At 38.8% G+C, this 13,379-nt stretch overlaps 1 protein-coding gene across 2 annotated transcripts in view; it reads left to right on the top strand.

Moving 5' to 3' along the window:
- Window positions 1-258: 258 nt before the first annotated feature.
- jak2a (Janus kinase 2a) overlaps window positions 259-13,379 on the top strand; it is a 34,957-nt gene continuing 21,836 nt past the window's right edge. For both annotated transcript variants that reach the window (XM_051676965.1, XM_051676964.1), the window contains exon 1: window positions 259-422. The gene's annotated coding sequence lies outside the window, so the exon portion shown is untranslated. The remainder of the gene's footprint in view (window positions 423-13,379) is intronic.

Below are 13,379 nucleotides of genomic sequence, written 5' to 3'. Positions count from 1 at the left end.
TGACTCTTTAAAAGTACAAATACTCCATGTAGTTTGTCAATTAATATGAGCTCATAAAAACGGCATGTATAATTATATAAGAATGAGAGAAATATTGTTTTAAGTTGTTTAAAATGAAGCATAGCACGTCACACTGCAGGAGATTCAACTCTCCATTTAATTGTTTTATTTTCATGATTCACAAAACGCGATGACGTTTCAGTAGAAACCCCGCCCACTAACGTCGCTGCGTGTGTACGTGCGCGCGAGTGTGTTTGTGGGTTGATCAGAGTTGAAGTGCACGCGTTGAGCGACGGTTATGAGTCCGTTTCTGTTTCCTTCTGGATCTGATTCTGATGAATATGTGAGATTAACGGCTATTAACGGGACTGACTGTCGGTCTCCAGTTCCGATCGAGTCTTCATGATCAAAGAATCCGCGGAGTGAGTAACTTTAATAAATAAACACAAACACACATTACAACACAAACTACGTTTCCATCCAAAGATTGTTTGCGAAAAACTTTTAGCGCATCAAAATAAAGATGTAATTATTGCAAATTAGCAAATTATCAATAAAATTTCATAAGTGTCAATATAATATTTTTCCGTTTAACTCTAGCACATAAAGTCTGTCGATACTTCAAATATCGTGAAAAACTGGTTTGGAAACACTTTGTCGAGAAAACTGGCATTAACGCAAAAATATAGAGTCACATGACAGAATTTACCGCAATCATTAGCCTGTGTTAATCAAGACAACAAGGTATACATCCTTGAACACAGTTTATTGTATGTGATTATGGATTGATCTGAACAGCAAACATGACACTTCCAGGAGTGCCAATTAACCCTATAACCCTAACATAACCCTAACCCTAAAACTCTATAACCCTAACCTAACCCTATAACTCTAACCCTACTTAACCTAACCCTTTAACCCTAACCTACCCTAAAACCCTAACCCTATAACTCTAGAACCCAAACATGACACTTCCAGGAGTGCCAACACAAATATCTCGTATCATGCACCTGTCATCGACAAGTACAAGGAGAACAAATGAATGGCCACTGTTTGTGATTCATTTAATCACATCTGTTTATTTATTAAAGTTGCTTTTCCACACCATTCAAAGTAATAGAATTAGCCTATAATACAAAACACATATCATTTCTGTGCACAAAGATGTTTTAAATTAAAACAAATACACGATACTAGCAGAAAAACATCAGTGTGCTTTTCTGGAACACTAACATATAGCCCAATTATATTAAATTATTGTTTAGCTTAGTTTTGAAAAAAATGCCGGCAATATTCCCTGTATTAAATTAATTACCAAACGAAAAAAGCATTAAATTAAAAAAATCAATTACCAAACGAAATATATATATATATATATATATATATATATATATATATATATTTTAGACCTATATATGCCTTTTCTTTACACAAACTTAAATTAGCTTTACCCTGTTCTGTAGATGAAACAAGTCGTCTGAATGACATTCTCAGAATGTTCTAGACTTTTATCAAGACTATAAACTATTAGAACTATTTGTCTAATGCTGATTTCACTTTCAGAAAACGAGTATTTGAACATTTTAAAACATTTAAATATTTTAAATCTAACCCTCTTGACCTTGGGTTGCATTAGCTGAGCTTCTTCAGAAAATATAAAATGCATTATGACGCTAAAATTAATTTTAGATGACAATCAAGTTCAGTTGGTTGTTAAAAGTTGCTGGACAAATATGCGGGACATAATGCAGTTGTGATGGCGATGCTTTAGATCAGATGATTGTTCAAAATATCCTATTGAATATCAGGAATGTATCATATATGTAAACCCTGATATTACACAGCATCAATGTTTCTTTAATATCTGTGCACACAGTATATACACGTCGATGGATGATCCTTATACTGAGACTGAGAGTTTCCCCATTACTTGGTGCAGGTTGCCAACTTGAACAGGGCCATGATGATTCACTTTCGGGTCAGAACCGGTGTCAACCTGCGATAGACGCAACATCAGGACCAATATTTCAGTCCTATCAGAAGGGCAACTGCTCCCTTTTGATTGCATTTATTTGTGGAATTAAAATGACAGTTAGTGATAAACACACATTTCTATATGGAAATCGCTCGGGGGCAGATTTCTTTTGCGAAAAACCAAAACGTATGCAACAAACTGTTTTTTTTTAAGCATGATGTTGTCACGCACACCATTTTTATCGATAAAAGGCCATTTGAATGGAAACAGGCAGAAGACGGCAAACCTTTTTTTATGCATTTTCACTTTGTCGATAACAAAATAGTGTGAAAAGTGGAAGGAAACTAGACTACAGACGTATTTCTACAGACACTCACACACTAAACACTACACAAACACTCACAGACTGACACACACAGTCGTACACACACACACACTCACAGACTACACACACACAGAAACACACACACACTTTTTTAATAGATAAACACTTCATTGACATATTAACTAATACTCAAACAGCAGATGATTCGTAAAATAAACTCCTGTAGGTGTTGTTTGTTTGTTTGTTTGTTTATTTAGTATCTTTATGTTGAGTTTGGAGGAGATTGTTATTTGTCCTTTTGATACAGTTACAGTAAATTCCTGCTTTCTGTTTCAGTTTGAATCTTTAGGAATTTAATGGGTTTTTCCCTCATCTGTGTGTTTATGATTGTTACTAACATGTGACTCAGTTTTACTCTTTGCTGTAAACATCTCAACTGTGTGTCAGTGTTCGACAATAGCAGAAATAAAGGTGTTTTACTGGAGATCAGTGGATGTATTTCTGCTGTTGTGATTGACCAGACTATCAGATCGGTTCTTATTGAGTTCACTGGAGATGTTGTTTGGTGTTGAGCTTTAAATTGGCTGAAGTTTGAAGGACATTAAATGACATCTCATCACATCATGAAAGATGGGAGACAAAACTGATGATCACCTTTTACCGTCAAGTGTTTCTTGCTGCAGTGTTTTAATGAATATATGTATTTTAGTTTTGATGGTTTTACACTGCAGAGAATTGCTCATACATTTGAAGTTGGAAGTTTACATACACTTAGGTTGAATTCATTAAAGAGCATATTATGCTAATTTACAGGATTGTGATTTTATTTTGGGTGTCTACTAGAATACATTTACATGCATTAATGTTCAAAAAACACATAATTTTTCTCATACTGTACATTTCTGCTAAACCTATTTTCATCCTCTGGCTCAAATGCTCTGAATTACCTCCTGTCTCTTTAAAGCCCCCCTTTCCGAAAAGCCCAGTTGGCTTTGATTGGTCAGCTGGCCTAGTCTGTTGTGATTGGTCAACCACGTAGAGCGTGTGTCGGAAATGTAACGCCCCTTACCATAACCGATTTTCAGGCTTCCTGAGCAGCTGTAAACACTATTGTAACTATGGTAACCGTGGCGTTGGTTTTTGCCATACCAGTTTGAGTCCGATAATGAAAGTTTGGAAGAACAAGCTGATCGACCCGAATCACCTTCGCAAGCACGGTAAGTTTTAATTTAGTAGCTTTCTTACAAGTACACTGTTGATTATTGTGAACTTAACAAAGCTTCAAGTAAAAGACACGTAGAGCATCTAAGTTAGTCATCTTGTGCTGGAATGGGTGTAGCTGAACTTTTGTTGTCAGAGATATGAACGGAGAACAGAGGCTTACTCCCGGTTAGTGAGCAAGTTAGCCATGGACTACCGATAGCGGCCGTAACATTACAGCTTGTAATTATCAGTAACCACTGCTACTTCAATTCACCTGCCTTTGGAAGTCCAAACAAAGAGGTTTTTCTTTTGCAGTGAAGAAAACAGCATCTTCTCGACATGGTGACAACACTAACCCAACTCATCCTGGCCTCGGCTATAACTACGTTTGTTTGAGTGTGGGCCAAAGTAGCCCTTAGGCGGGCATTATGTAAATGTGTTACATAGTGATGAAGATTCTTTACTACAATCCAGCCATTTTTTGTAGCTCTTGAGCAATGTTGTCTGTGGGAGAGAATAACTCCCTTTTGCGTGGACTTCGTGCTTTGTAACTTTGCAGACCTTTTACATGCACAAACAGCTATATTACACACTAAAGGAAAGGTAAAATCCCAAAAAGCATAATAGGGCCTCTTTAAAACTCATTTTTTAACCACTCCACAGATTTCATATTAGCAAACTATAGGTTTGGCAAGTCGTTTAGGACATCTACTTTGTGCATGACACGAGTAATTTTTCCAACAATTGTTTACATACAGATTGTTTCACTTTTAATTGACTATATCACAATTCCAGTGGGTCAGAAGTTTACATACACTAAGTTAACTGTGACTTTAAGCAGCTTGGAAAATTCCAGAAAATGTTGTCAAGCCTTTAGGCAATTAGCCAATTAACTTCTGATAGGAGGTGTAGTGAATTGGAGGTGTACCTGTGGATGTATTTTAAGGCCTACCTTCAAACTCAGTGCCTCTTTGCTTGACATCATGGGAAAATCAAAAGAAATCAGCCAAGACCTCAGAAAAAAAAAAAACTGTGGACCTCCACAAGTCTGGTTCATCCTTGGGAGCAATTTCCAAACACCTGAAGGTACCACGATCATCTGTACAAACAATAGTACGCAAGTATAAACACCATGTGACCACACAGCCATCATACTGCTCAGGAAGGAGATGCATTCTGTCTCCTAGAGATGAACGTAGTTTGGTGTGAAAAGTGCAAATCAATCCCAGAACAACAGCAAAGAACCTTGTGAAGATGCTGGAGGAAACAGGTAGACAAGTATCTATATCCACAGTAAAACGAGTCCTATATGGACATAACCTGAAAGGCTGCTCAGCAAGGAAGAAGCCACTGCTCCAAAACCGCCATAAAAAAACCAGACTACAGTTTGCAAGTGCACATGGGGACAATTATCTGTCCTCTGGTCTGATGAAACAAAACTGTTTGGCCATAATGACCATCGTTATGTTTGGAGGTAAAAGGGTGAGGCTTGCAAGCCGAAGAACACCATCCCAACCGTGAAGCATGGGGGTGGCAGCATCATGTTGTGGGGGTGCTTTGCTGCAGGAGGGACTGGTGCACTTCACAAAATAGATGGCATCATGAGGAAGGAAAATTATGTGGATATATTGAAGCAACATCTCAAGACATCAGCCAGGAAGTTAAAGCTCGGTCGCACATGGGTCTTCCAAATGGACAATGACCCCAAGCATACCTCCAAAGTTGTGGCAAAATGGCTTAAGGACAACAAAGTCAAGGTATTGGAGTGGCCATCACAAAGCCCTGACCTCAATCCGAGGAGGCCTACAAACCTGACTCAGTTACGCCAGTTCTGTCTGGAGGAATGGGACAAAATTCCAGCAACTTATTGTGAGAAGCTTGTGGAAGGATACCCAAAACATTTGACCCAAGTTAAACAATTTAAAGGCAATGCTACCAAATACTAACAAAGTGTATGTAAACGTCTGACCCACTGGGAATGTGATGAAAGAAATAAAAGCTGAAATAAATCATTCTCTCTACTATTATTCTGACATTTCACATTCTTAAAATAAAGTAGTGATCCTAACTGACCTAAGACAGGGAATGTTTTCTATGATTAAATGTCAGGAATTGTGAAAAACTGAGTTTAAATGTATTTGGCTAAAGTGTATGTAAACTTCTGACTTCAACTGTATGTAAAGTTCTTATGGAGCAGGTTGAAACAGGTTCTAGTGGGTTGCAGTTATTTTCTGCTTGTGTTCCTCACAGATCTTTTGAGCTGCAGAATGAGTAACACACTGTCCTGCAGAACAAATCCTCTCCATTACAAATATTCTTTAACTAGTTTCATTCTGAGTTAACTGCGTCTTTCACATGTCATGAACTTATCTGTCCCTCCAGAAACCCACAAACACACTCTCTCACACATACACTCTCTCTCTCTCTCTCTCTCTCTCTCTCACACACACACACACTTCTGAAGATAACAGTATGACTGCATGTCTGTATACGCCCTGATAACAGTCAGTCTGCATGTTTTTGTCAGCAGTGTTTGTGTCATGTTGTTCTGAACAAGATGGACAGGAAAAAGAAAGTTCAGAAGATGAGTGTTAAAATTGTGTTTGAGGAGATTGAGTAACACACTGTCCTGCAGAACAAATCCTCTCCATTACAGATATTCTTTAACTAGTTTCATTCTGAGTTAACTGCGTCTTTCACAAGTCATTAACTAATCTGTCCCTCCAGAAACCCACAAACACAACATTAAATCATGTCAGTGTTTAATCTAGCACATGCTTTTGTAGTGTGTAATGTGACCACAGACTCGTTTCACCTCTCGCTGCAGCTTACATTGTGTTATGAACTATTGTACAGATGTTGTGCGGTATTATGTTGTAGTATTGTGGGTGTTTTTCATTGGATGATGATGATGGTGTTGTGTTGTTATTGGACTGGCTATTGTGAGTCCCTGAAGAATGTGAGCTGTAAACGATCTTTGTGTCCTTCATTAAGACACTAACACTGCATTTAAACTGTATGGCTTAATGCACAGTTCTTTTGACCATATCCAATTTTCTTTTCCCCCAACTGTTTACATTCACATAAGACATAAGGACTGTTTACATTTTACATTAATTAGCCATAAAGACACTCTAGGCTGTCAGTCAGCATTATTCAGCAGTTTTTAGCATTGTTCTAGTCTTAATAAGTGATTAATATGAACAGCAAAGATTAAACCCTTATTTTCTTTCTTTTTTTTTTATATATTAAATTTTTTTTGATTGATTCCTATATTAACACATACAAGCAAGAACATATACAAACAGAATCAATACTTAACCCCCTCTATTACTACCCCCCCCTCCCAATCCCCGACCCTACCCAAAACAACATCCCAGTGGTCCCACATAATTATAGACACACAAAAACAAATATTAAAAAATATAATAATGAATCAAATATAATTCACACACATAACCTCTACATCTCTCTCTCCACTGTCCCTCCCCGAGAGCCCTCCAAAAATGCCAAATATTTGCCCCACTTTCCCATAAACAAGTCCAAATTACCCTATCCTCTAGATACCCCTTCTTCAAACACTGCCACCCTCCCCATCTCTGTACACCACTCTAGAAATGATGGCACTCCGTTGGACTTCCAACCCCTTAAAATGACTTGTCTGCCAATCATAACACTTGTTAAAACCAAATGTTTTGTAAATTTGTTCCCCAAATTTATGACAGCTCCGTCGCCCAAAATACAAAGTCTGGGGCAAAGCAAAACTTGAGTGCCCAAAACGTCAAACAAATAGCTCTGCACCTTCATCCAAAAAATCTTGAATCTTAACACACCCCCAAATGGCACGAGTTGTGTCTCCAACTTCTGATTGACAACGCCAGCAGTTGGGTGTGTCTTTAAGACCAAACCTATATAATCTAGAGGGGGGTCCAGTAAAATCTATGTAGAATCTTAAATTGCATAAGGAGAACCCTTGCATCTCTAGATGCAGACTTGACATTTTTTAGAATCTTAGTCCACACTTCCTCCTCCAATACCAAATTCAAATATTTTTCCCATAATCTCCTGATAGAAGTTAAAGCTCCGTCCCCCAGACTCTGAATTAGCAGGGAGTAATACACTGATGCCTCATGACCTTTTCCAAAAGCAGTAATCACCTCTCCCAAAGCATCTGCTGCTTTAAGGGGGTGTGTGCTACTCCCAAAAATAGTACAGAGCAGGTGGCGCAGCTATAAGTACATATAAAACTGAGATCTGGGAATCCCAAAATGATGACCCAGATTCTCAAAAGATCTCAACACTCCACTCTCATATAGGTCACCGAGTGTATTAACCCCCCTCACAATCCACTCTGACCAACAGAAAGGGGACTTATTGATACATAATTTTGGGTTCAGCCATATGCTTGAGGCAACATTTAAATAAATGTCCGAATTAAATACTCTGGCCACTCTTGTCCAAATCATGTGCAAATGTGAAATAACGGGGTATGACTTAACTCCTTCGGTTAGTTTAATAGAAAGGCTTTGCAATGGTGAAATAGGGGCAAGGACTTCCTGTTCAATAGAAAACCAGGGAGGGGCTCTCTCAGGTGGAAGCGACCAATGAGCCAAATGTCTGAGACCGAACGCATAATAATAAAACAAAATCTTGTGTAAGCCTAACCCACCTTTGTCAATCGGCCTATGTAATTTGTTGGAATGTAGTCTGGGATGTTTACCATTCCAAATGAAGGACTTTGCAATTCTATCAAATTGCTTAAAATAAGAGAGAGGGACATCTACAGGGAGAGACTGAAGCAGGTAGTTGAATTTTGGAATACTGTTCATTTTAATAACATTAATCTTCCCAATCATCGATAAATGTAATGAAGCCCATCTGTCCACATCGCTCAAACTTTTTAATTAAAGGGTCAAAATTAACTAACTAAATCAGACAAATTTGCTGGGAATAAAATACTCAAATACTTAATGTCCTGTTTGGGCCACTGAAAGGTGCCCGGCTGAAAAGCTGTTACTGGGCAGTACGCTGTCAGAGCCAAAGCTTCGGATTTAGACCAATTAACTTTGTATCCTGAGAACTTGGAAAAGGAATTAATAATTCTGTGGAGGCAAGGTCCGGAGACTGTGATGGCCACTCCAGAACCTTCACCTTTTTCTGCTGTAACCACTGGAGGGACAACTTGGCCTTGTGATTAGGGTCATTGTCATGCTGGAAAGTCCAAGAGCGTCCCATGCGCAGCTTTTATGCAGAAGAATGCAAATTGTCTGCCAGTATTTTCTGATAACACGCTGCATTCATTTTGCCATCAATTTTCACAAGATTCCCTGTGCCTTTAGAGCTCACACACCCCAAAACATCAGTGAGTCACCACCATGCTGCACAGTGGGGATGGTATTCTTTTCACTACAGGCCTTGTTGACCCCTCTCCAAACAGAGCACTTATGGTTGTGACCATAAAGCTCTATTTTGGTCTCGTCACTCCAAAGGCATGTCAAGGTGTTGTCGGGCATATTGTAACCGGGCTTTTTTGTGGCATTGGTGCAGTAAAGGCTTCTTTCTGGCAAATCGACAATGCAGCTCATTTTTGTTCAAGTATCATTATATTGTGCTCCTTGAAACAACCACACTGTCTTTTTCCAGAGCAGCCTGTATTTCTCCTGAGGTTACCTGTGGGTTTTTCTTTGTATCCCGAACAATTCTTCTGGCATTTGTGGCTGAAATCTTTCTTGGTCTACCTGACCTTGGCTTGGTATCAAGAGATCCCTGAATTTTCCACTTCTTAATAAGTGATTGATCAGTATTGACTGGCATTTTCAAGGCTTTGGATATCTTCTTATATCCTTTTCCATCTTTATAAAGTTCCATTACCTTGTTACGCAGGTCTTTTGACAGTTCTTTTCTGCTCCCCATGGCTCAGTATCTAGCCTGCTCTGCATCCACGTGAAAGCTAACAAACTCATTGACTATTTATACACAGACACTAATTGCAATTTAAAAAGCCACAGGTGTGGGAAATTAACCTTTAATTGCCATTTAAACCTGTGTGTGTCACCTTGTGTGTCTGTAACAAGGCCAAACATTCAAAGGTATGTAAACTTTTGATCAGGGCCATTTGGGTGATTTCTGTTAACATTATGATTTAAAAAGGAACCAAACAACTATGTGATAATAAATGGCTTCATATGATCACTATCCTTGAATAAAAGACAGTGTTTTTACATAATCAGTCATATTTTCAAAATCAATGCCAAAGTTTCACAATTTCTGCCAGGGTATGCATACTTTTGAGCACAACTGTATTTTTATATATTTTTATTTATTTACATCATTCACAATGCTTCATGAGATAGGCCTTTCTCACACTTCCGTGTTTCTCACTTCCGGGGGTGGCCCTTGCAGGGTAAACTTACTTCCAGTATCAACAAGGGTTATTGAGGGAGTCACGAGGTTCGGAACTGTGTGCAGAGCTCGCCGTTCACTATGCTAGTTTTAATACTTTTTATGTCATAAACTGGTGAGGTTCCATACACCCTGTTCAATAACTGTTTTAGGAAGACAATATATCAAAAAATTCAAAATTCTCAGGCTCTGGAGACATTAAAAGACACTTATGTGCTCAAGCTGAAACCCCTGAGCAGCAGGCTGCAAGCCAGGGAGCTGATTTGGCCGGAGAAGTGAAGGAAATTCAGCGAGAATTGTTAAACATGTTGGCAATGCTGACAAAGGTCGTTGCTGATTTGGAGGATCTTGCTGTAATAAGTCGATCGATTACTGCCATGGAGACAAAATTCACTGAGGTGGTCGCAAGAGGGGGGATGTCGAGAAACGGATCGATTATCTGGAGTCATCGGAGAGGGAATTATCTGCTAATCCGCTAGCGACTAAGGTGGATTTAGAGCATGTCTGGGAGAAGTTGAAGGATATGGGGAACCGTAGTCGTGGAATAACGTCTGTATTGTTGGAATTCCTGAAGCCGAAGAAGGTCAGGATATGGTGAAATTCCTGGACGGGCTCTTTCCAAGTCTGCTCGACATAACAGGCCATAAGCTGGAAATCGAGCGAGCTCACAGGGATCTGGCTCGGCGATCCACTGAGAGAGACAGGCCCCGATCAATTCTTGCTAAATTTCTGAGGTCATCCGATAAAGATCTCGTGTTATGTGAGGCGAGGAGTAAAGGAAGGCTTTCTTGGAAGAACCATAGCATTTTCTTGTTCCCAGACTTTGCGAATTCGACGAGAGAAACGTGATTGATTCAAGGAATGTAAGAAACTCTTACATCGACGTAAGGTCGCTTTTGCACTGATGTTCCCGGCCAAATTGAGAATAGATGCTAAGGATGACCGTAAAACATTTACATGCCCACAGCAAGCAATGTCCATCATAAAGTCAATGGAGTGAGTTATTTTGTGGTACTCGCGTTGCAGCCAAGTGAACTGACTCACTGAATATTCACTTGACTGTTTGAGGAAACTGAGCGCCTTTTTTGTTTAGAGTTTAGAGGGATGGATGCTAATTGGCGCTGTTAATGCACACGTTTTTCTTTTTTCTGTTTGTTTGATTTCGGGGGGAAGTTCGGGGTTTGATTGTTGCTCTAATGTTGGAATGCGGTCTTTATAATTTTATTTGACACAAAATCTATTTTTTCGAATATGTCAAATGTTAATATGAGTGGATTGTCTCTCTCCACGTGGAATGTGAATGGGTTGGGGCACCCCATAAAAGAAGGAAGGTTATTTCTCTTCTTAATCGTAAGAAATATGATATAGTGTTTCTTCAAGAAACGCATCTTTCCCCACAGGAAGCTGAAAAATTTGGGAAGATATGGGGTGGACATGTTTTCTTTAGTGTTGGCTCAAGTAAGAGCAGGGGAGTCATTACACTGATAAGTAAACATCTACAATTCAAATGTCTCAAACAGATTAAAGATAAATTAGGAAGAGTCAAAATCTGATTTTGGCTAATATTTACACAACGTTGATGATCAGGGCTTTTTTATAGATCTTGAAGGGATGTTGCAAGCCGCTGGCACCCCTCATGATATAATATTGGGAGGAGACTTTAATCTTTTGATGGATTCAGTCCTTGATCACAGTGAAGCAAAAGTGTGTAAGCCCACTAGAGCAACAGTAACGTTTCACAGGATGTGTAAAAATCTTGGTCTTGCAGATATTTGGAGACTTTTGAACCCATCTGGTAGGGACTATACATTTTTTTTCATCAGTCCATAAGATTTATTCTAGAATAGATTTTTTTTTTATATCTAAGTCCCTCATTTCATCTGTCGTTGATTGCTCAATTGGAAATATTTTAGTCTCAGATCACGCTCTGAGTTTAGAGGTGTTGCCACATATGGAGAAAAAGAAATCAATAGTTGGCACTTTAATGTATCACTTTTGCAAAATCCTGAAATACAACTAATGTTAAAGGCTGAAATCAATGTTTATATGGAGACCAACTGCTCCTCAGTATCCTCTGTGGGCGTGGCTTGGGAGGCACTTAAGGCGGTTCTCAGGGGTCGGATCATACAGTATGCCTCATTCACCAAAAAATCCAATGCACAAGAACTCGTGGAGTTGGAAGGAAATAATAAAAGTGCAGAGGCAGAGCTGAAGCACCGAATGTCATCTGATGGCCTCAGAGAATTGACCCGATTGAAATACAGATATAATACTATTTTGCCACGGAAAGTGGAGTTTTGGTTATTCAGGGCAAGACAGTCATACTTTGAGTCGGGGTCAAAGCAGGGAAGCTTTTAGCTAGATATATAAAACAGAGAGAGTCTTTTTCTATCATTCCCTCAGTGAAATCTGCTGGTGGTGAAATATTTACTTCAACCATTGATATTAATAATGCCTTTAAAGAATTCTATATTGATCTTTATAGTTCCACGTCTTCGTCTACAGATGAAGATATTAGGAACTTTGTGGAACCATTAGAACTCCCTAAACTGATGACTGAGCAAAAGAATTCTCTTGATTCTGAGATAAACTTGGAGGAGCTTGACGAGGTAATTAAGTCCCTACCTACTGGCAAGGCTCCGGGGCCAGACGGTTTTGCCGCTGAGTTTTTTAGATCTTATGCTACAGAACTGGCTCCACTTTTGTTAGAAGTTTATACTGAATCATTAAAGAATGGAAAGCTTCCTCCAACCATGACACAATCTCGGATCAGTCTGATTCTTAAAAAGGACAAAGATCCAAGTGAGTGTAAAAGTTCCCGTCCAATTTCCCTGATCCAGCTAGACACTAAAATATTGTCAAAAATTTTGTGAAATATTTCTGTTAAATATTAATTTAAATATTCAGGCTAAAAAACAAAGTTATACAATCAGATTGAAGCAGCAGCTGTGACGTTCAACGGTGTGCAAAAACTATAAACTGACAAGTGATGCCTTTTGTCTCATAATAAAATCAGCTCATCACGTTGGATATTTATTGTCATTTCTCTTCCATCTGGCATCACTTGTTTTATATACTGTATGTTTTACTAACTTTCACACATTAACACCAGATTGGTGTAAGGATCTTTTTCAGCTGTGGTTAGCTAGGTGTTAACCATTGTGTTTGTTCAGTTCACTGGATGGCAGAAGTTTCTGCTCACTCTTTAATTTGTTGTTTTTACACGTCTGGCCACAATTTGTTCTTTGCACTGCAGCCAGTCGACACTTACAAACACAAGTATTTGTCTGGATTTAGTGATGTTGGAATGTAAAGCATCAGAATCATATGATGTTTATTGATTCCCTGAAGTCTCATTAAAGAACCGGTGTAAAGTATACCAGTTTTTGAAGACGTTAGTACCATTTAGTGTACATTTAAGTGATGCACAGAAATTAAAATTATTGGTCTAAATAAAAAAATCTGGTCACACTG

Source organism: Myxocyprinus asiaticus, chromosome 38 (assembly GCF_019703515.2).
Source record: "Myxocyprinus asiaticus isolate MX2 ecotype Aquarium Trade chromosome 38, UBuf_Myxa_2, whole genome shotgun sequence".
NCBI lineage: Eukaryota > Metazoa > Chordata > Actinopteri > Cypriniformes > Catostomidae > Myxocyprinus > Myxocyprinus asiaticus.
The sequence above is the reverse complement of the archived record's forward strand: the minus strand, read 5'-3'. Positions and strand labels throughout refer to the sequence as shown.